General features: G+C 39.7%; 1 long non-coding RNA gene and 46 other non-coding genes across 47 annotated transcripts; all 47 read right to left on the bottom strand.

Moving 5' to 3' along the window:
• Positions 1–217: 217 nt before the first annotated feature.
• On the bottom strand, positions 218–290 carry TRNAR-ACG (transfer RNA arginine (anticodon ACG)). The gene has a single exon. It is a non-coding gene; the product is annotated as a tRNA-Arg (tRNA).
• A 240-nt stretch (positions 291–530) lies between these two features.
• Positions 531–603, bottom strand: TRNAR-ACG (transfer RNA arginine (anticodon ACG)). The gene has a single exon. It is a non-coding gene; the product is annotated as a tRNA-Arg (tRNA).
• Positions 604–1016: 413 nt separating this feature from the next.
• Positions 1017–1089, bottom strand: TRNAR-UCG (transfer RNA arginine (anticodon UCG)). Its single transcript has one exon. It is a non-coding gene; the product is annotated as a tRNA-Arg (tRNA).
• A 378-nt stretch (positions 1090–1467) lies between these two features.
• LOC149630275 (uncharacterized) lies at positions 1468–2648 on the bottom strand. The gene is made up of 2 exons (XR_016374189.1): positions 2549–2648; positions 1468–2449 (listed from the first exon to the last, which is right to left on the bottom strand). It is a non-coding gene; the product is annotated as an uncharacterized LOC149630275 (long non-coding RNA).
• An 854-nt stretch (positions 2649–3502) lies between these two features.
• TRNAR-ACG (transfer RNA arginine (anticodon ACG)) lies at positions 3503–3575 on the bottom strand. The gene has a single exon. It is a non-coding gene; the product is annotated as a tRNA-Arg (tRNA).
• Positions 3576–3666: 91 nt separating this feature from the next.
• TRNAR-GCG (transfer RNA arginine (anticodon GCG)) lies at positions 3667–3739 on the bottom strand. Its single transcript has one exon. It is a non-coding gene; the product is annotated as a tRNA-Arg (tRNA).
• A 409-nt stretch (positions 3740–4148) lies between these two features.
• Positions 4149–4221, bottom strand: TRNAR-ACG (transfer RNA arginine (anticodon ACG)). Its single transcript has one exon. It is a non-coding gene; the product is annotated as a tRNA-Arg (tRNA).
• A 90-nt stretch (positions 4222–4311) lies between these two features.
• TRNAR-UCG (transfer RNA arginine (anticodon UCG)) lies at positions 4312–4384 on the bottom strand. The gene has a single exon. It is a non-coding gene; the product is annotated as a tRNA-Arg (tRNA).
• Positions 4385–4629: 245 nt separating this feature from the next.
• Positions 4630–4702, bottom strand: TRNAR-ACG (transfer RNA arginine (anticodon ACG)). The gene has a single exon. It is a non-coding gene; the product is annotated as a tRNA-Arg (tRNA).
• Positions 4703–4793: 91 nt separating this feature from the next.
• TRNAR-GCG (transfer RNA arginine (anticodon GCG)) lies at positions 4794–4866 on the bottom strand. Its single transcript has one exon. It is a non-coding gene; the product is annotated as a tRNA-Arg (tRNA).
• An 895-nt stretch (positions 4867–5761) lies between these two features.
• TRNAR-UCG (transfer RNA arginine (anticodon UCG)) lies at positions 5762–5834 on the bottom strand. The gene has a single exon. It is a non-coding gene; the product is annotated as a tRNA-Arg (tRNA).
• An 86-nt stretch (positions 5835–5920) lies between these two features.
• Positions 5921–5993, bottom strand: TRNAR-ACG (transfer RNA arginine (anticodon ACG)). The gene has a single exon. It is a non-coding gene; the product is annotated as a tRNA-Arg (tRNA).
• Positions 5994–6084: 91 nt separating this feature from the next.
• TRNAR-UCG (transfer RNA arginine (anticodon UCG)) lies at positions 6085–6157 on the bottom strand. The gene has a single exon. It is a non-coding gene; the product is annotated as a tRNA-Arg (tRNA).
• A 410-nt stretch (positions 6158–6567) lies between these two features.
• Positions 6568–6640, bottom strand: TRNAR-UCG (transfer RNA arginine (anticodon UCG)). Its single transcript has one exon. It is a non-coding gene; the product is annotated as a tRNA-Arg (tRNA).
• Positions 6641–6726: 86 nt separating this feature from the next.
• Positions 6727–6799, bottom strand: TRNAR-UCG (transfer RNA arginine (anticodon UCG)). The gene has a single exon. It is a non-coding gene; the product is annotated as a tRNA-Arg (tRNA).
• Positions 6800–7213: 414 nt separating this feature from the next.
• TRNAR-GCG (transfer RNA arginine (anticodon GCG)) lies at positions 7214–7286 on the bottom strand. The gene has a single exon. It is a non-coding gene; the product is annotated as a tRNA-Arg (tRNA).
• A 245-nt stretch (positions 7287–7531) lies between these two features.
• TRNAR-ACG (transfer RNA arginine (anticodon ACG)) lies at positions 7532–7604 on the bottom strand. The gene has a single exon. It is a non-coding gene; the product is annotated as a tRNA-Arg (tRNA).
• A 240-nt stretch (positions 7605–7844) lies between these two features.
• Positions 7845–7917, bottom strand: TRNAR-ACG (transfer RNA arginine (anticodon ACG)). The gene has a single exon. It is a non-coding gene; the product is annotated as a tRNA-Arg (tRNA).
• Positions 7918–8494: 577 nt separating this feature from the next.
• Positions 8495–8567, bottom strand: TRNAR-GCG (transfer RNA arginine (anticodon GCG)). Its single transcript has one exon. It is a non-coding gene; the product is annotated as a tRNA-Arg (tRNA).
• Positions 8568–8653: 86 nt separating this feature from the next.
• On the bottom strand, positions 8654–8726 carry TRNAR-UCG (transfer RNA arginine (anticodon UCG)). The gene has a single exon. It is a non-coding gene; the product is annotated as a tRNA-Arg (tRNA).
• Positions 8727–8812: 86 nt separating this feature from the next.
• On the bottom strand, positions 8813–8885 carry TRNAR-ACG (transfer RNA arginine (anticodon ACG)). The gene has a single exon. It is a non-coding gene; the product is annotated as a tRNA-Arg (tRNA).
• Positions 8886–9125: 240 nt separating this feature from the next.
• On the bottom strand, positions 9126–9198 carry TRNAR-ACG (transfer RNA arginine (anticodon ACG)). Its single transcript has one exon. It is a non-coding gene; the product is annotated as a tRNA-Arg (tRNA).
• Positions 9199–9288: 90 nt separating this feature from the next.
• On the bottom strand, positions 9289–9361 carry TRNAR-ACG (transfer RNA arginine (anticodon ACG)). The gene has a single exon. It is a non-coding gene; the product is annotated as a tRNA-Arg (tRNA).
• Positions 9362–9451: 90 nt separating this feature from the next.
• On the bottom strand, positions 9452–9524 carry TRNAR-GCG (transfer RNA arginine (anticodon GCG)). Its single transcript has one exon. It is a non-coding gene; the product is annotated as a tRNA-Arg (tRNA).
• An 86-nt stretch (positions 9525–9610) lies between these two features.
• TRNAR-UCG (transfer RNA arginine (anticodon UCG)) lies at positions 9611–9683 on the bottom strand. Its single transcript has one exon. It is a non-coding gene; the product is annotated as a tRNA-Arg (tRNA).
• Positions 9684–9934: 251 nt separating this feature from the next.
• On the bottom strand, positions 9935–10007 carry TRNAR-GCG (transfer RNA arginine (anticodon GCG)). The gene has a single exon. It is a non-coding gene; the product is annotated as a tRNA-Arg (tRNA).
• An 86-nt stretch (positions 10008–10093) lies between these two features.
• TRNAR-UCG (transfer RNA arginine (anticodon UCG)) lies at positions 10094–10166 on the bottom strand. Its single transcript has one exon. It is a non-coding gene; the product is annotated as a tRNA-Arg (tRNA).
• Positions 10167–10252: 86 nt separating this feature from the next.
• Positions 10253–10325, bottom strand: TRNAR-ACG (transfer RNA arginine (anticodon ACG)). The gene has a single exon. It is a non-coding gene; the product is annotated as a tRNA-Arg (tRNA).
• Positions 10326–10416: 91 nt separating this feature from the next.
• TRNAR-ACG (transfer RNA arginine (anticodon ACG)) lies at positions 10417–10489 on the bottom strand. Its single transcript has one exon. It is a non-coding gene; the product is annotated as a tRNA-Arg (tRNA).
• A 255-nt stretch (positions 10490–10744) lies between these two features.
• Positions 10745–10817, bottom strand: TRNAR-GCG (transfer RNA arginine (anticodon GCG)). The gene has a single exon. It is a non-coding gene; the product is annotated as a tRNA-Arg (tRNA).
• An 87-nt stretch (positions 10818–10904) lies between these two features.
• TRNAR-ACG (transfer RNA arginine (anticodon ACG)) lies at positions 10905–10977 on the bottom strand. The gene has a single exon. It is a non-coding gene; the product is annotated as a tRNA-Arg (tRNA).
• Positions 10978–11716: 739 nt separating this feature from the next.
• Positions 11717–11789, bottom strand: TRNAR-UCG (transfer RNA arginine (anticodon UCG)). Its single transcript has one exon. It is a non-coding gene; the product is annotated as a tRNA-Arg (tRNA).
• Positions 11790–11875: 86 nt separating this feature from the next.
• On the bottom strand, positions 11876–11948 carry TRNAR-UCG (transfer RNA arginine (anticodon UCG)). The gene has a single exon. It is a non-coding gene; the product is annotated as a tRNA-Arg (tRNA).
• A 250-nt stretch (positions 11949–12198) lies between these two features.
• Positions 12199–12271, bottom strand: TRNAR-GCG (transfer RNA arginine (anticodon GCG)). The gene has a single exon. It is a non-coding gene; the product is annotated as a tRNA-Arg (tRNA).
• An 87-nt stretch (positions 12272–12358) lies between these two features.
• On the bottom strand, positions 12359–12431 carry TRNAR-ACG (transfer RNA arginine (anticodon ACG)). Its single transcript has one exon. It is a non-coding gene; the product is annotated as a tRNA-Arg (tRNA).
• Positions 12432–13170: 739 nt separating this feature from the next.
• On the bottom strand, positions 13171–13243 carry TRNAR-UCG (transfer RNA arginine (anticodon UCG)). Its single transcript has one exon. It is a non-coding gene; the product is annotated as a tRNA-Arg (tRNA).
• Positions 13244–13329: 86 nt separating this feature from the next.
• TRNAR-UCG (transfer RNA arginine (anticodon UCG)) lies at positions 13330–13402 on the bottom strand. Its single transcript has one exon. It is a non-coding gene; the product is annotated as a tRNA-Arg (tRNA).
• A 414-nt stretch (positions 13403–13816) lies between these two features.
• Positions 13817–13889, bottom strand: TRNAR-GCG (transfer RNA arginine (anticodon GCG)). Its single transcript has one exon. It is a non-coding gene; the product is annotated as a tRNA-Arg (tRNA).
• Positions 13890–14459: 570 nt separating this feature from the next.
• TRNAR-UCG (transfer RNA arginine (anticodon UCG)) lies at positions 14460–14532 on the bottom strand. Its single transcript has one exon. It is a non-coding gene; the product is annotated as a tRNA-Arg (tRNA).
• Positions 14533–14618: 86 nt separating this feature from the next.
• TRNAR-ACG (transfer RNA arginine (anticodon ACG)) lies at positions 14619–14691 on the bottom strand. The gene has a single exon. It is a non-coding gene; the product is annotated as a tRNA-Arg (tRNA).
• A 91-nt stretch (positions 14692–14782) lies between these two features.
• TRNAR-ACG (transfer RNA arginine (anticodon ACG)) lies at positions 14783–14855 on the bottom strand. The gene has a single exon. It is a non-coding gene; the product is annotated as a tRNA-Arg (tRNA).
• Positions 14856–14946: 91 nt separating this feature from the next.
• TRNAR-GCG (transfer RNA arginine (anticodon GCG)) lies at positions 14947–15019 on the bottom strand. Its single transcript has one exon. It is a non-coding gene; the product is annotated as a tRNA-Arg (tRNA).
• An 86-nt stretch (positions 15020–15105) lies between these two features.
• TRNAR-UCG (transfer RNA arginine (anticodon UCG)) lies at positions 15106–15178 on the bottom strand. Its single transcript has one exon. It is a non-coding gene; the product is annotated as a tRNA-Arg (tRNA).
• Positions 15179–15264: 86 nt separating this feature from the next.
• On the bottom strand, positions 15265–15337 carry TRNAR-UCG (transfer RNA arginine (anticodon UCG)). Its single transcript has one exon. It is a non-coding gene; the product is annotated as a tRNA-Arg (tRNA).
• A 90-nt stretch (positions 15338–15427) lies between these two features.
• TRNAR-ACG (transfer RNA arginine (anticodon ACG)) lies at positions 15428–15500 on the bottom strand. Its single transcript has one exon. It is a non-coding gene; the product is annotated as a tRNA-Arg (tRNA).
• A 575-nt stretch (positions 15501–16075) lies between these two features.
• On the bottom strand, positions 16076–16148 carry TRNAR-GCG (transfer RNA arginine (anticodon GCG)). The gene has a single exon. It is a non-coding gene; the product is annotated as a tRNA-Arg (tRNA).
• Positions 16149–16718: 570 nt separating this feature from the next.
• On the bottom strand, positions 16719–16791 carry TRNAR-ACG (transfer RNA arginine (anticodon ACG)). Its single transcript has one exon. It is a non-coding gene; the product is annotated as a tRNA-Arg (tRNA).
• Between the last annotated feature and the right edge of the window lie 362 nt (positions 16792–17153).

Here is a 17153-nt window from a genome sequence, read left to right as displayed (position 1 = left end):
ACATTGTATTTATGCATTTTTTAAGACGCATAAAAGATCTTTCACTAAAACAAACACCGAACTTGTCAGGACTCGACCCTGGAATCTTCTGCTTCGAATGCAGAGGCGTTATCCATTACGCTACAAGCCCTTGCTCTCTAATATAAAAAAACTTTTCCAAACATTGTATTTATGCATTTTTAATGACGCATAAAAGATCTTTTACTAAAACAAACACCGAGCTTGCCAGGACTCGAACCTGGAATCTTCTGCTCCGTAGGCAGACGCGTTATCCATTGCGCCACAAGCCCGCTAGCTGTTTATCTAGATGCTATTGAAGCATTGCAATATTATAAATTTCCATTCCGTTATACTATAATTATCATCTTTAAATGTTAATACCGAGCTCGCCAGGACTCGAACCTGGAATCTTCTGCTCCGCAGGCAGACGCGTAATCCATTTCATGTACAATAAACATTCTTTTCATTTCTTTTCATTTCATTTATGCATTTTTAATGACGCATAAAAGATCTTTTACTAAAATAAACACCGATCTTGCCAGGACTCGAACCTGGAATCTTCTGCTCCGTAGGCAGACGCGTTATCCATTGCGCCACAAGCCCGCTAGCTGTTTATCTAGATGCTATTGAAGCATTGCAATATTATAAATTTCCCTTCCGTTATACTCTAATTATCATCTTTAAATGTTAATACCGAGCTCGCCAGGACTCGAACCTGGAATCTTCTGCTCCGTAGGCACACGCGTTATCCATTACGCCACAAGACCGTTAGCTGTTTATCTAGATGCTATTGAAGCATTGCAACATTACAAATTTCCCTTCCGTTATACTCAATTATCATCTTTAAATATTAATACCGAGCTCGCCAGGACTCGAACCGGAAATCTTCTGCTTCGAAGGCAGACGCGTTATCCAGTACGCTACAAGCCCTTGCTTTCTACCATAAAAAACTTTTCCAAACATTGTATTTATGCATTTTTTATGACGCATAAAAGATCTTTCACTAAAATAAACACCGAGCTTGCCAGGACTCGAACCTGGAATCTTCTGCTTCGAAGGCAGACGCGTTATCCATTACGCTTCAAGCCCTTGCTCTCTAATTTAAAAAACTTTTCCAAACATTGTATTTATGCATTTTTAATGACGCATAAAAGATCTTTTACTAAAACAAACTCCGAGCTTGCTAGGACTCGAACCTGGAATCTTCCGCTCCGTAGGCAGTCACGTTATCCATTGCGCCACAAGCCCGTTAGCTGTTTATCTAGATGCTATTGAAGCATTGCAATATTATAAATTTCCCTTCCGTTATACTCTAATCCTAAGAAAAACATTAACATGTACAAAAATGGGCCAAGCCTCGCTTCGTTCCCTCTCCGCCGTAAAAAGTTCTGAGATCCCATGTAAAGCCAAGTCTGCCTTTGGTTCTCATTCAATCGCCAATTGAACAATTATGTTATAAATTAAGTCCTTTTCCTAATTAATAACCAATATTCTTTGACTCTATCATTATTATACATCTTTGTTCGTATCAAAAATATCGTGACTTGGCAATCGCAGATAAGTAATAATAAAAGGAAGTCGAGGGGATATTCACTAAATCGTTTATGGTCGAGGGGATATGTACAAGTTTATAAGATGAGTCATGCATAAACCTATTTACAAGTTTATAAGGCGAGTTATGCATAACCTTATGTACACCTGCGCTTGCCAAGTCACGATATTTTTGATACGAACAAAGATGTATAATAATGATAGAGTCAAAGAATATTGGTTATTAATTAGGAAAAGGACTTAATTTATAACATAATTGTTCAATTGGCGATTGAATGAGAACCAAAGGCAGACTTGGCTTTACATGGGATCTCAGAACTTTTTACGGCGGAGAGGGAACGAAGCGAGGCTTGGCCCATTTTTGTACATGTTAATGTTTTTCTTAGGATCTCACTTCTTTTTGTAGACCCTCTCGTTATACTTCGGTAGTTATATTAAAACAAGACCCTCTCGTGGTAATTCGTTTGCCAATATAATCGCTAACGTTTGTCCATATTTACGCTGAATTATCCCTTTCGACCCGCAGAGAATATGCAATAAAGATAGTACGCGATATCCTAATAAAAGAATGTAGCATCAGTTACGACACATTTCTATTAAACTACTACTCCTATTAGCTTTAATATATATTTAACTTTCGGTTAGCTTTGGACCATTACGTCCTTTCATCAAGAACACACACTATTTCTGTTGAAAAGACGGCAGCGCCATCTAGTTTTAAAATAAAGAACTTAATAACAATTTTATAAAAATTTCGGGATGTTTTAATTTTTCTGTGCTTTATAAAATAAATGAAAACTAAATCCTGAATTTTAAGTTTCTATCTCCTCTAGAAGTACCTTAGAATTTTGATGATCGGTGAGTGAGTGAGTGAGTGACAAAATAAGGTAAATTTCACCTGCGATATTTCGAAAAGTATATAGGGTAGGAACTTGAAATTTGGACACTATAGCTACGATTGACAGTCCTCGCGGCAAGCAAAATTTCAGACTTTTACCTGTATCCGTCACGAAGTTACAGTGGGCTTAAAAGTGCCACGAGTTGCTTCGAGAAAAGGATGTCAGTGCTCGACTTGGCTGGGAGCACTGCCGTGCTCCCAGATTATCATCTTTAAATGTTAATACCGAGCTCGCCAGGACTCGACCCTGGAATTTTCTGCTCTGTAGGCAGACGCCTTATCCATTGCGCCACAAGCCCGTTAGCTGTTTATCTATATGCTATTGAAGCATTGCAATATTATAAATTTCCCTTCCGTTATACTCTAATTATCATCTTTAAATGTTAATACCGAGCTCGCCAGGACTCGAACCTGGAATCTTCTGCTCCGCAGTCAGACGCGTAATCCATTACGCTACAAGCCCTTGCTTTCTACTATAAAAAGCTTTTCCAAACATTGTATTTATATATTTTTTATGACGCATAAAAGATCTTTCACTAAAACAAACACTCAGCTTGTCAGGACTCGACCCTTGAATCTTCTGCTTCGAAGGCAGACGCGTTATCCATAACGCTACAAGCCCTTGCTCTCTAATATAAAAAACTTTTCCAAACATTGTATTTATGCATTTTTAAGGACGCATAAAAGATCTTTTACTAAAACAAACACCCAGCTTGTCAGGACTCGAACCTGGAATCTTCTGCTCCGTAGGCAGACGCGTTATCCATTGCGCCACAAGCCCGTTAGCTGTTTATCTAGATGCTATAGCTGTTTATCTAGATGCTATTGAAGCATTGCAATATTATAAATTTCCCTTTCGTTATACTCTAATTATCATCTTTAAATGTTAATACCGAGCTCGCCAGGACTCGAACCTGGAATCTTCTGCTCCGCAGTCAGACGCGTAATCCATTACGCTACAAGCCCTTGCTTTCTACTATAAAAAAACTTTTCCAAACATTGTATTTATGCATTTTTAATGACGCATAAAAGATCTTTTACTAAAACAAACACCGAGCTTGCCAGGACTCGAACCAGGAATCTTCTGCTCCGTAGGCAGACGCGTTATCCATTGCGCCACAAGCCCGCTAGCTGTTTATCTAGATGCTATTGAAGCATTGCAATATTATAAATTTCCCTTCCGTTATACTCTATTTATCATCTTTAAATGTTAATACCGAGCTCGCCAGGACTCGAACCTGGAATCTTCTGCTCCGCAGGCAGACGCGTAATCCATTTCGCTACAAGCCCTTGCTTTCTACTATAAAAAGCTTTTCCAAACATTGTATTTATATATTTTTTATGACGCATAAAAGATCTTTCACTAAAACAAACACCGAGCTTGTCAGGACTCGACCCTGGAATCTTCTGCTTCGAAGGCAGACGCGTTATCCATAACGCTACAAGCCCTTGCTCTCTAATATAAAAAACTTTCCCAAACATTGTATTTATGCATTTTTAATGACGCATAAAAGATCTTTTACTAAAATAAACACCGATCTTGCCAGGACTCGAACCTGGAATCTTCTGTTCCGTAGGCAGACGCGTTATCCATTGCGCCACAAGCCCGCTAGCTGTTTATCTAGATGCTATTGAAGCATTGCAATATTATAAATTTCCCTTCCGTTATACTCTAATTATCATCTTTAAATGTTAATACCGAGCTCGCCAGGACTCGAACCTGGAATCTTCTGCTCCGTAGGCAGACGCGTTATCCATTACGCCACAAGACCGTTAGCTGTTTATCTAGATGCTATTGAAGCATTGCAACATTACAAATTTCCCTTCCGTTATACTCAATTATCATCTTTAAATATTAATACCGAGCTCGCCAGGACTCGAACCTGAAATCTTCTGCTTCGAAGGCAGACGCGTTATCCATTACGCTACAAGCCCTTGCTTTCTACCATAAAAAACTTTTCCAAACATTGTATTTATGCATTTTTTATGACGCATAAAAGATCTTTCACTAAAACAAACACCGAGCTTGTCAGGACTCGACCCTGGAATCTTCTGCTTCGAAGGCAGACGCGTTATCCATTACGCTACTAGCCCTTGCTCTCTAATATAAAAAACTTTTCCAAACATTGTATTTATGCATTTTTAAGGACGCATAAAAGATCTTTTACTAAAACAAACACCGAGCTTGCCAGGACTCGAACCTGGAATCTTCTGCTCCGTAGGCAGACGCGTTATCCATTGCGCCACAAGCCCGTTAGCTGTTTATCTAGATGCTATTGAAGCATTGCAATATTATAAATTTCCCTTCCGTTATACTCTAATTATCATCTTTAAATGTTAATACCGAGCTCGCCAGGACTCGAACCTGGAATCTTCTGCTCCGCAGGCAGACGCGTAATCCATTACGCTACAAGCCCTTGCTTTCTACTATAAAAAACTTTTCCAAACATTGCATTTATGCATTTTTAATGACGCATAAAAGATCTTTTACTAAGACAAACTCCGAGCTTGCCAGGACTCGAACCTGGAATCTTCCGCTCCGTAGGCAGTCACGTTATCCATTGCGCCACAAGCCCGTTAGCTGTTTATCTAGATGCTATTGAAGCATTGCAATATTATAAATTTCCCTTCCGTTATACTCTAATTATCATCTTTAAATGTTAATACCGAGCTCGCCAGGACTCGACCCTGGAATTTTCTGCTCCGTAGGCAGACGCCTTATCCATTGCGCAACAAGCCCGTTAGCTGTTTATCTATATGCTATTGAAGCATTGCAATATTATAAATTTCCCTTCCGTTATACTCTAATTATCATCTTTAAATGTTAATACCGAGCTCGCCAGGACTCGAACCTGGAATCTTTCGCTCCGCAGTCAGACGCGTAATCCATTACGCTACAAGCCCTTGCTTTCTACTATAAAAAGCTTTTCCAAACATTGTATTTATATATTTTTTATGACGCATAAAAGATCTTTCACTAAAACAAACACCCAGCTTGTCAGGACTCGACCCTGGAATCTTCTGCTTCGAAGGCAGACGCGTTATCCATAACGCTACAAGCCCTTGCTCTCTAATATAAAAAACTTTTCCAAACATTGTATTTATGCATTTTTAAGGACGCTTAAAAGATCTTTTACTAAAACAAACACCGAGCTTGCCAGGACTCGAACCTGGAATCTTCTGCTCGTAGGCAGACGCGTTATCCATTGCGCCACAAGCCCGTTAGCTGTTTATCTAGATGCTATTGAAGCATTGCAATATTATAAATTTCCCTTCCGTTATACCCTAATTATCATCTTTAAATATTAATGCCGAGCTCGCCAGGACTCGAACCTGGAATCTTCTGCTTCGAAGGCAGACGCGTTATCCATAACGCTACAAGCCCTTTCTTTCTACTATAAAAAACTTTTCCAAACATTGTATTTATGCATTTTTTATGACGCATAAAAGATGTTTCACTAAAACAAACACCGAGCTTGCCAGGACTCGAACCTGGAATCTTCTGCTCCGTAGGCAGACGCGTTTTACATTGCGCCACAAGCCCGTTAGCTGTTTATCTCGATGCTATTGAAGCATTGCAATATTATAAATTTCCCTTACGTTATACTCTAATTATCATCTATAAATATTAATACTTAGCTCGCCAGGACTCGAACCTGGAACCTTCTGCTTCGAAGGCAGACGCGTTATCCATTACGCTACAAGCTCTTGCTTTCTTCTATAAAAAACTTTTCCTAAAATTGTATTTATACATTTTTTTATGACGCATAAAAGATCTTTTACTAAAACAAACACCGAGCTTGCCAGGACTCGACCCTGGAATCTTCTGCTTCGAAGGCAGAGGCGTTATCCATTTCGCTACAAGCCCTTGCTCTCTAATATAAAAAACTTTTCCAAACATTGTATTTATGCATTTTTAATGACGCATAAAAGATCTTTTACTAAAATAAACACCGATCTTGCCAGGACTCGAACCGGGAATCTTCTGTTCCGTAGGCAGACGCGTTATCCATTGCGTCACAAGCCCGTTAGCTGTTTATCTAGATGCTATTGAAGCATTGCAATATTATAAATTTCCCTTCCGTTATACTCTAATTATCATTTTTAAATGTTAATACCGAGCTCGCCAGGACTCGAACCTGGAATCTTCTGCTTCGAAGGCAGACGCGTTATCCATTACGCTACAAGCCCTTGCTTTCTACTATAAAAAATTTTTCCAAACATTGTATTTATGCATTTTTTATGACGCATAAAAGATCTTTCACTAAATGAAACACCGAACTTGCCAGGACTCGAACCTGGAATCTTCTGCTTCGAAGGCAGACGCGTTATCCATTACGCTTCAAGCCCTTGCTCTCTAATATAAAAAACTTTTCCAAACATTGTATTTATGCATTTTTAATGAAGCATAAAAGATCTTTTACTAAAACAAACTCCGAGCTTGCCAGGACTCGAACCTGGAATCTTCCGCTCCGTAGGCAGTCACGTTATCCATTGCGCCACAAGCCCGTTAGCTGTTTATCTAGATGCTATTGAAGCATTGCAATATTATAAATTTCCCTTCCGTTATACTCTAATTATCATCTTTAAATGCTAATACCGAGCTCGCCAGGATTCGACCCTGGAATTTTCTGCTCCGTAGGCAGACGCCTTATCCATTGCGCCACAAGCCCGTTAGCTGTTTATCTATATGCTATTGAAGCAATGCAATATTATAAATTTCCCTACCGTTATACTCTAATTATCATCTTTAAATGTTAATACCGAGCTCGCCAGGACTCGAACCTGGAATCTTCTGCTCCGCAGGCAGACGCGTAATCCATTACGCTACAAGCCCTTGCTTTCTACTATAAAAAACTTTTCCAAACATTGTATTTATGCATTTTTTATGACGCATAAAAGATCTTTCACTAAAATAAACACCGAGCTTGCCAGGACTCGAACCTGGAATCTTCTGCTACGAAGGCAGACGCGTTATCCATTACGCTTCAAGCCCTTGCTCTCAAATATAAAAAACTTTTCCAAACATTGTATTTATGCATTTTTAATGACGCATAAAAGATCTTTTACTAAAACAAACACCGAGCTTGCCAGGACTCGAACCTGGAATCTTCTGCTCCGTAGGCAGACGCGTTATCCATTGCGCCGCAAGCCCGTTAGCTGTTTATCTAGATGCTATTGAAGCATTGCAATAAAATAAATTTCCCTTCCGTTATACTCTAATTATCATCTTTAAATGTTAATACCGATCTCGCCAGGACTCGAACCTGGAATCTTCTGCTTCGAAGGCAGACGCGTAATCCATTTCATGTACAATAAACATTCTTTTCATTTCTTTTCATTTCATTTATGCATTTTTAATGACGCATAAAAGATCTTTTACTAAAATAAACACCGATCTTGCCAGGACTCGAACCTGGAATCTTCTGCTCCGTAGGCAGACGCGTTATCCATTGCGCCACAAGCCCGCTAGCTGTTTATCTAGATGCTATTGAAGCATTGCAATATTATAAATTTCCCTTCCGTTATACTCTAATTATCATCTTTAAATGTTAAACCGAGCTCGCCAGGACTCGAACCTGGAATCTTCTGCTCCGTAGGCAGACGCGTTATCCATTACGCCACAACACCGTTAGCTGTTTATCTAGATGCTATTGAAGCATTGCAACATTACAAATTTCCCTTCCGTTATACTCAATTATCATCTTTAAATATTAATACCGAGCTCGCCAGGACTCGAACCTGAAATCTTCTGCTTCGAAGGCAGACGCGTTATCCATTACGCTTCAAGCCCTTGCTCTCTAATATAAAAAAACTTTTCCAAACATTGTATTTATGCATTTTTAATGACGCATAAAAGATCTTTTACTAAAACAAACTCCGAGCTTGCCAGGACTCGAACCTGGAATCTTCCGCTCCGTAGGCAGTCACGTTATCCATTGCGCCACAAGCCCGTTAGCTGTTTATCTAGATGCTATTGAAGCATTGCAATATTATAAATTTCCCTTCCGTTATACTCTAATTATCATCTTTAAATGTTAATACCGAGCTCGCCAGGACTCGAACCTGGAATCTTCTGCTCCGCAGGCAGACGCGTAATCCATTACGCTACAAGCCCTTGCTTTCTACTATAAAAAACTTTTCCAAACATTGTATTTATGCATTTTTTATGACGCATAAAAGATCTTTCACTAAAATGAACACCGAGCTTGCCAGGACTCGAACCTGGAATCTTCTGCTTCGAAGGCAGACGCGTTATCCATTACGCTTCAAGCCCTTGCTCTCTAATATAAAAAACTTTTCCAAACATTGTATTTATGCATTTTTAATGACGCATAAAAGATCTTTTACTAAAACAAACACCGAGCTTGCCAGGACTCGAACCTGGAATCTTCTGCTCCGTAGGCAGACGCGTTATCCATTGCGCCGCAAGCCCGTTAGCTGTTTATCTAGATGCTATTGAAGCATTGCAATAATATAAATTTCCCTTCCGTTATACTCTAATTATCATCTTTAAATGTTAATACCGATCTCGCCAGGACTCGAACCTGGAATCTTCTGCTTCGAAGGCAGACTCGTAATCCATTTCATGTACAATAAACATTCTTTTCATTTCTTTTCATTTCATTTATGCATTTTTAATGACGCATAAAAGATCTTTTACTAAAATAAACACCGATCTTACCAGGACTCGAACCTGGAATCTTCTGCTCCGTAGGCAGACGCGTTATCCATTGCGCCACAAGCCCGCTAGCTGTTTATCTAGATGCTATTGAAGCATTGCAATATTATAAATTTCCCTTCCGTTATACTCTAATTATCATCTTTAAATGTTAAACCGAGCTCGCCAGGACTCGAACCTGGAATCTTCTGCTCCGTAGGCAGACGCGTTATCCATTACGCCACAAGACCGTTAGCTGTTTATCTAGATGCTATTGAAGCATTGCAACATTACAAATTTCCCTTCCGTTATACTCAATTATCATCTTTAAATGTTAATACCGAGCTCGCCAGGACTCGAACCTGGAATCTTCTGCTCCGCAGGCAGACGCGTAATCCATTACGCTACAAGCCCTTGCTTTCTACTATAAAAAACTTTTCCAAACATTGTATTTATGCATTTTTTATGACGCATAAAAGATCTTTCACTAAAATAAACACCGAGCTTGCCAGGACTCGAACCTGGAATCTTCTGCTTCGAAGGCAGACGCGTTATCCATTACGCTTCAAGCCCTTGCTCTCTAATATAAAAAAACTTTTCCAAACATTGTATTTATGCATTTTTAATGACGCATAAAAGATCTTTTACTAAAACAAACTCCGAGCTTGCCAGGACTCGAACCTGGAATCTTCCGCTCCGTAGGCAGTCACGTTATCCATTGCGCCACAAGCCCGTTAGCTGTTTATCTAGATGCTATTGAAGCATTGCAATATTATAAATTTCCCTTCCGTTATACTCTAATTATCATCTTTAAATGTTAATACCGAGCTCGCCAGGACTCGAACCTGGAATCTTCTGCTCCGCAGGCAGACGCGTAATCCATTACGCTACAAGCCCTTGCTTTCTACTATAAAAAACTTTTCCAAACATTGTATTTATGCATTTTTTATGACGCATAAAAGATCTTTCACTAAAATGAACACCGAGCTTGCCAGGACTCGAACCTGGAATCTTCTGCTTCGAAGGCAGACGCGTTATCCATTACGCTTCAAGCCCTTGCTCTCTAATATAAAAAACTTTTCCAAACATTGTATTTATGCATTTTTAATGACGCATAAAAGATCTTTTACTAAAACAAACACCGAGCTTGCCAGGACTCGAACCTGGAATCTTCTGCTCCGTAGGCAGACGCGTTATCCATTGCGCCGCAAGCCCGTTAGCTGTTTATCTAGATGCTATTGAAGCATTGCAATAATATAAATTTCCCTTCCGTTATACTCTAATTATCATCTTTAAATGTTAATACAGAGCTCGCCAGGATTCGAACCTGGAATCTTCTGCTCCGTAGGCAGACGCGTTATCCATTACGCCACAAGCCCGTTAGCTGTTTATCTAGATGCTATTGAAGCATTGCAATATTATAAATTTCCCTTCCGTTATACTCTAATTATCATCTTTAAACGTTAATACCGATCTCGCCAGGACTCGAACCTGGAATTTTCTGCTCCGTAGGCAGACGCGTTATCCATTGCGCCACAAGCCCGTTAGCTGTTTATCTAGATGCTATTGAAGCATTGCAATATTATAAATTTCCCTTCCGTTATACTCTAATTATCATCTTTAAATGTTAATACCGAGCTCGCCAGGACTCGAACCTGGAATCTTCTGCTCCGCAGGCAGACGCGTAATCCATTACGCTACAAGCCCTTGCTTTCTACTATAAAAAAACTTCTCCAAACATTGTATTTATGCATTTTTTATGACGCATAAAAGATCTTTCACTAAAACAAACACCGAGCTTGCCAGGACTCGAACCTGGAATCTTCTGCTCCGTAGGCAGACGCGTTATCCATTGCGCCACAAGCCCGTTAGCTGTTTATCTAGATGCTATTGAAGCATTGCAATATTATAAATTTCCCTTCCGTTATACTCTAATTATCATCTTTAAATGTTAATACCGATCTCACCAGGACTCGAACCTGGAATTTTCTGATCCGTAGGCAGACGCGTTATCCATTGCGCCACAAGCCCGTTAGCTGTTTATCTAGATGCTATTGAAGCATTGCAACATTATAAATTTCCCTTCCGTTAACACTCAATTATCATCTTTAAATATTAATACCGAGCTTGCCAGGACTCGAACCTGCAATCTTCTGCTCCGTTGCAGACGCGTAATCCATTGCGCGACAAGCCCGTTAGAGGTCGATCAAAATGCTATTGAGGCATTGCAATATTATAAATTTCTCCTACGTTGTACTCTAATAATCATCTTTATATGTTTATTCCGAGATTGCCAAGACTCGAACCTGGAACCTCCTGCTTCGAAGCCAGACGCTTTATCCACTACGCTACAAGCTCTTGCTCCGTATTATAAACAACTTTTCCAAACATTGTATTTATGCATTTTTTATGACGCATAAAGATCTTTTACTAAAACAAACACCGAGCTTGCCAAAACTCGAACCTGGAATCTTCTGCTACGTAGGCAGAGGCGTTATCCATTGCGCCACAAGCCCGTTAGCTGTTTATCTAGATGCTATTGAAGCATTGCAACATTATAAATTTCCCTTCCGTTATACTCAATTATCATCTTTAAATATTAATACCGAGCTCGCCAGGACTCGAACCTGGAATCTTCTGCTTCGAAGGAAGACGCGTTATCCATTACGCTACAAGCCCTTGCTTTCTACTATAAAAAACTTTTCCAAACATTGTATTTATGCATTTTTTATGACGCATAAAAGACCTTTCACTAAAACAAACACCGAGCTTGCCAGGACTCGAACCTGGAATCTTCTGCTTCGAAGGCAGACTCGTTATCCATTACGCTACAAGCCCTTGCTCTCTCATATAAAAAACTTTTCCAAACATTGTATTTATGCATTTTTAATGACGCATAAATGATCTTTTACTAAAACAAACACCGAGCTTGCCAGGACACGAACCTGGAATCTTCTGCTCCGTAGGCAGACGCGTCATCCATTGCGCCACAAGCCCGTTAGCTGTTTATCTAGATTCTATTGAAGCATTGCAATATTATAAATTTCCCTTCCGTTATACTCTAATTATCATCTTTAAATGTTAATACCGAGCTCGCCAGGACTCGAACCTGGAATCTTCTGCTCCGCAGGCAGACGCGTAATCCATTACGCTACAAGCCCTTGCTTTCTACTATAAAAAAACTTCTCCAAACATTGTATTTATGCATTTTTTATGACGCATAAAAGATCTTTCACTAAAACAAACACCGAGCTTGCCAGGACTCGAACCTGGAATCTTCTGCTCCGTAGGCAGACGCGTTATCCATTGCGCCACAAGCCCGTTAGCTGTTTATCTAGATGCTATTGAAGCATTGCAATATTATAAATTTCCCTTCCGTTATACTCTAATTATCATCTTTAAATGTTAATACCGATCTCACCAGGACTCGAACCTGGAATTTTCTGATCCGTAGGCAGACGCGTTATCCATTGCGCCACAAGCCCGTTAGCTGTTTATCTAGATGCTATTGAAGCATTGCAACATTATAAATTTCCCTTCCGTTAACACTCAATTATCATCTTTAAATATTAATACCGAGCTTGCCAGGACTCGAACCTGCAATCTTCTGCTCCGTTGCAGACGCGTAATCCATTGCGCGACAAGCCCGTTAGAGGTCGATCAAAATGCTATTGAGGCATTGCAATATTATAAATTTCTCCTACGTTGTACTCTAATAATCATCTTTATATGTTTATTCCGAGATTGCCAAGACTCGAACCTGGAACCTCCTGCTTCGAAGCCAGACGCTTTATCCACTACGCTACAAGCTCTTGCTCCGTATTATAAACAACTTTTCCAAACATTGTATTTATGCATTTTTTATGACGCATAAAGATCTTTTACTAAAACAAACACCGAGCTTGCCAAAACTCGAACCTGGAATCTTCTGCTACGTAGGCAGAGGCGTTATCCATTGCGCCACAAGCCCGTTAGCTGTTTATCTAGATGCTATTGAAGCATTGCAACATTATAAATTTCCCTTCCGTTATACTCAATTATCATCTTTAAATATTAATACCGAGCTCGCCAGGACTCGAACCTGGAATCTTCTGCTTCGAAGGAAGACGCGTTATCCATTACGCTACAAGCCCTTGCTTTCTACTATAAAAAACTTTTCCAAACATTGTATTTATGCATTTTTTATGACGCATAAAAGACCTTTCACTAAAACAAACACCGAGCTTGCCAGGACTCGAACCTGGAATCTTCTGCTTCGAAGGCAGACTCGTTATCCATTACGCTACAAGCCCTTGCTCTCTCATATAAAAAACTTTTCCAAACATTGTATTTATGCATTTTTAATGACGCATAAATGATCTTTTACTAAAACAAACACCGAGCTTGCCAGGACACGAACCTGGAATCTTCTGCTCCGTAGGCAGACGCGTCATCCATTGCGCCACAAGCCCGTTAGCTGTTTATCTAGATTCTATTGAAGCATTGCAATATTATGAATTTCCCTTCCGTTATACTCTATTTATCATCTTTAAATGTTAATACCGAGCTCGCCAGGACTCGAACCTGGAATTTTCTGCTCCGTAGGCAGACGCGTTATTCATTGCGCCACAAGCCCGTTAGCTGTTTATCTAGATGCTATTGAAGCATTGCAATATTATAAATTTCCCTTCCGTTATACTCTAATTATCATCTTTAAATGTTAATACCGAGCTCGCCAGGACTCGAACCTGGAATCTTCTGCTCCGCAGGCAGACGCGTAATCCATTACGCTACAAGCCCTTGCTTTCTACTATAAAAACTTCTCCAAACATTGTATTTATGCATTTTTAATGACGCATAATAGATCTTTCACTAAAACAAACACCGAGCTCGCCAGGACTCGAACCTGCAATCTTCTGCTCCGTTGCAGACGCGTAATCCATTGCGTGACAAGCCCGTTAGAGGTCGATCAAAATGCTATTGAGGCATTGCAATATTATAAATTTCTCCTACGTTGTACTCTAATAATCATCTTCAAATGTTTATTCCGAGATTGCTAAGACTCGAACCTGGAACCGTCTGCTTCAAAGCCAGACGCTTTATCCATTACGCTACAAGCTCTTGCTCCGTATTATAAACCACTTTTCCAAACACTGTATTTATGCATTTTTTATGACGCATAAAGAGCTTTTTCTAAAACAAACACCGAGCTTGCCAAAACTCGAACCTGGAATCTTCTGCTCCGTAGGCAGACGCGTTATCCATTGCGCCACAAGCCCGTTAGCTGTTTATCTAGATGCTATTGAAGCATTGCAACATTATAAATTTCCCTTCCGTTATACTCTAATTATCATCTTTAAATGTTAATACCGAGCTCGCCAGGACTCGAACCTGGAATCTTCTGCTTCGACGGCAGACGCGTTATCCATTACGCTACAAGCCCTTGCTCTCTAATATAAAAAACTTTTCCAAACATTGTATTTATGCATTTTTAATGACGCATAAAAGATATTTCACTAAAACAAACACCGAGCTTGCCAGGACTCGAACCTGGAATCTTCTGCTCCGTAGGCAGACGCGTTGTCCATTGCGCCACAAGCCCGTTAGCTGTTTATCTAGATGCTATTGAAGCATTGCAATATTATAAATTTCCCTTCCGTTATACTCTAATTATCATCTTTAAATGTTAGTACCGAGCTCGCCAGGACTCGAACCTGGAATTTTCTGCTCCGTAGGCAGACGCGTTATCCATTGCGCCACAAGCCCGTTAGCTGTTTATCTAGATGCTATTGAAGCATTGCAATATTATAAATTTCCCTTCCGTTATACTCTAATTATCATCTTTAAATGTTAATACCGAGCCCGCCAGGACTCGAACCTGGAATCTTCTGCTCCGCAGGCAGACGCGTAATCCATTACGCTACAAGCCCTTGCTTTCTACTATAAAAAACTTTTCCAAACATTGTATTTATGCATTTTTTATGACGCATAAAAGATCTTTCACTAAAACAAACACCGAGCTTGTCAGGACTCGAACCTGGAATCTTCTGCTTCGAAGGCAGACGCGTTATCCATTACGCTACAAGCCCTTGCTCTCTAATATAAAAAACTTTTCCAAACATTGTATTTATGCATGTTTAATGACGCATAAAAGATCTTTTACTAAAACAAAGACCGAGCTTGCCAGGACTCGAACCTGGAATCTTCTGCTTCGAAGGCAGACGCGTTATCCATTGCGCCACAAGCCCGTTAGCTGTTTATCTAGATGCTATTGAAGCATTGCAATATTATAAATTTCCTTCCGTTATACTCTAATTATCATCTTTAAATGTTAATACCGAGCTCGCCAGGACTCGAACCTGGAATTTTCTGCTCCGTAGGCAGACGCGTTATCCATTGCGCCACAAGCCCGTTAGCTGTTTATCTAGATGCTATTGAAGCATTGCAATATTATAAATTTGCCTTCCGTTATACTCTAATTATCATCCTTAAATGTTAATACCGAGCTCGCCAGGACTCGAACCTGGAATCTTCTGCTCCGTTGCAGACGCGTAATCCATTGCGCGACAAGCCCGTTAGAGGTCGATCAAAATGCTATAGAGGTATTGCAATATTTTAAATTTCTCCTACGTTGTACTCTAATAACCATCTTTAAATGTTTATTCCGAGATTGCCAAGACTCGAACCTGGAACCTTCTGCTTCGAAGCCAGACGCTTTATCCACTACGCTACAAGCTCTTGCTCCGTATTATAAACAACTTTTCCAAACATTGTATTTATGCATTTTTTTGACGCATAAAGATCTTTTACTAAAATAAAGACCGAGCTTTCCAGGACTTGAACCTGAAATCTTCTGCTCCGTAGGCAGACGCGTTATCCATTGCGCCACAAGCCCGTTAGCTGTTTATCTAGATGCTATTGAAGCATTGCAATATTATAAATTTCCCTTCCGTTATACTCTAATTATCATCTTTAAATGTTAATACCGAGCTCGCCAGGACTCGAACCTGGAATCTTCTGCTGCGCAGGCAGACGCGTAATCCATTACGCTACAAGCCCTTGCTTTCTACTATAAAAAACATCTCCATACATTGTATTTATGCATTTTTCATGACGCATAATAGATCTTTCACTAAAACAAACAACGAGCTCGCCAGGACTCGAACCTGGAATCTTCTGCTCCGTTGCAGACGCGTAATCCATTGCGCGACAAGCCCGTTAGAGGTCGATCAAAATGCTATTGAGGCATTGCAATATTATAAATTTCTCCTAAGTTGTACTCTAATAATCATCTTTAAATGTTTATTCCGAGATTGCCAAGACTCGAACCTGGAACCGTCTGCTTCGAAGCCAGACGCTTTATCCATTACGCTACAAGCTCTTGCTCCGTATTATAAACAACTTTTCCAAACACTGTATTTATGCATTTTTTATGACGCATAAAGAGCTTTTACTAAAACAAACACCGAGCTTGCCGAAACTCGAACCTGGAATCTTCTGCTCCGTAGGCAGACGCGTTATCCATTGCACAACAAGCCCGTTAGCTGTTTATCTAGATGCTATTGAAGCATTGCAACATTATAAATTTCCCTTCCGTTATACTCAATTATCATCTTTAAATATTAATACCGAGCTCGCCAGGACTCGAACCTGGAATCTTCTGCTCCGTAGGCAGACGCGTTATCCATTGCGCCACAAGCCCATTAGCTGTTTATCTAGATGCTATTGAAGCATTGCAACATTATAAATTAATCAAAAATGTCTTGATTAGAATCAAGACCTAAAACGTATCGATAAGACTGAGGTTATCACTTGTCTGAAGGATCAGATATTAGTTTTTCTTTTTAATTGAAACTTAAATGCATGCTTAAGAAAAAACAACGTTCCATTACCGTTTTCCGTTGAAATAAATTATTTTACTGGTAATCAAATTCAAAAAGTTACTTATCTCGGCTTTTCGACCATAATTCCATTCCCCGAAAACATTTTATCATTACATTAATTACTTTTGGGAGAATACGTGTATAGTTTTGCGTTTTAAAAAGGTTCCTAAAGACGATACAT

This window comes from Phalangium opilio, unplaced genomic scaffold (assembly GCF_054372755.1).
Source record: "Phalangium opilio isolate 3A_F unplaced genomic scaffold, DU_Popi_V2 ptg000103l_1, whole genome shotgun sequence".
Taxonomy (NCBI): domain Eukaryota; kingdom Metazoa; phylum Arthropoda; class Arachnida; order Opiliones; family Phalangiidae; genus Phalangium; species Phalangium opilio.
Note: the sequence above shows the minus strand (reverse complement) of the source record. Positions and strands in the feature narration are given on the sequence as shown.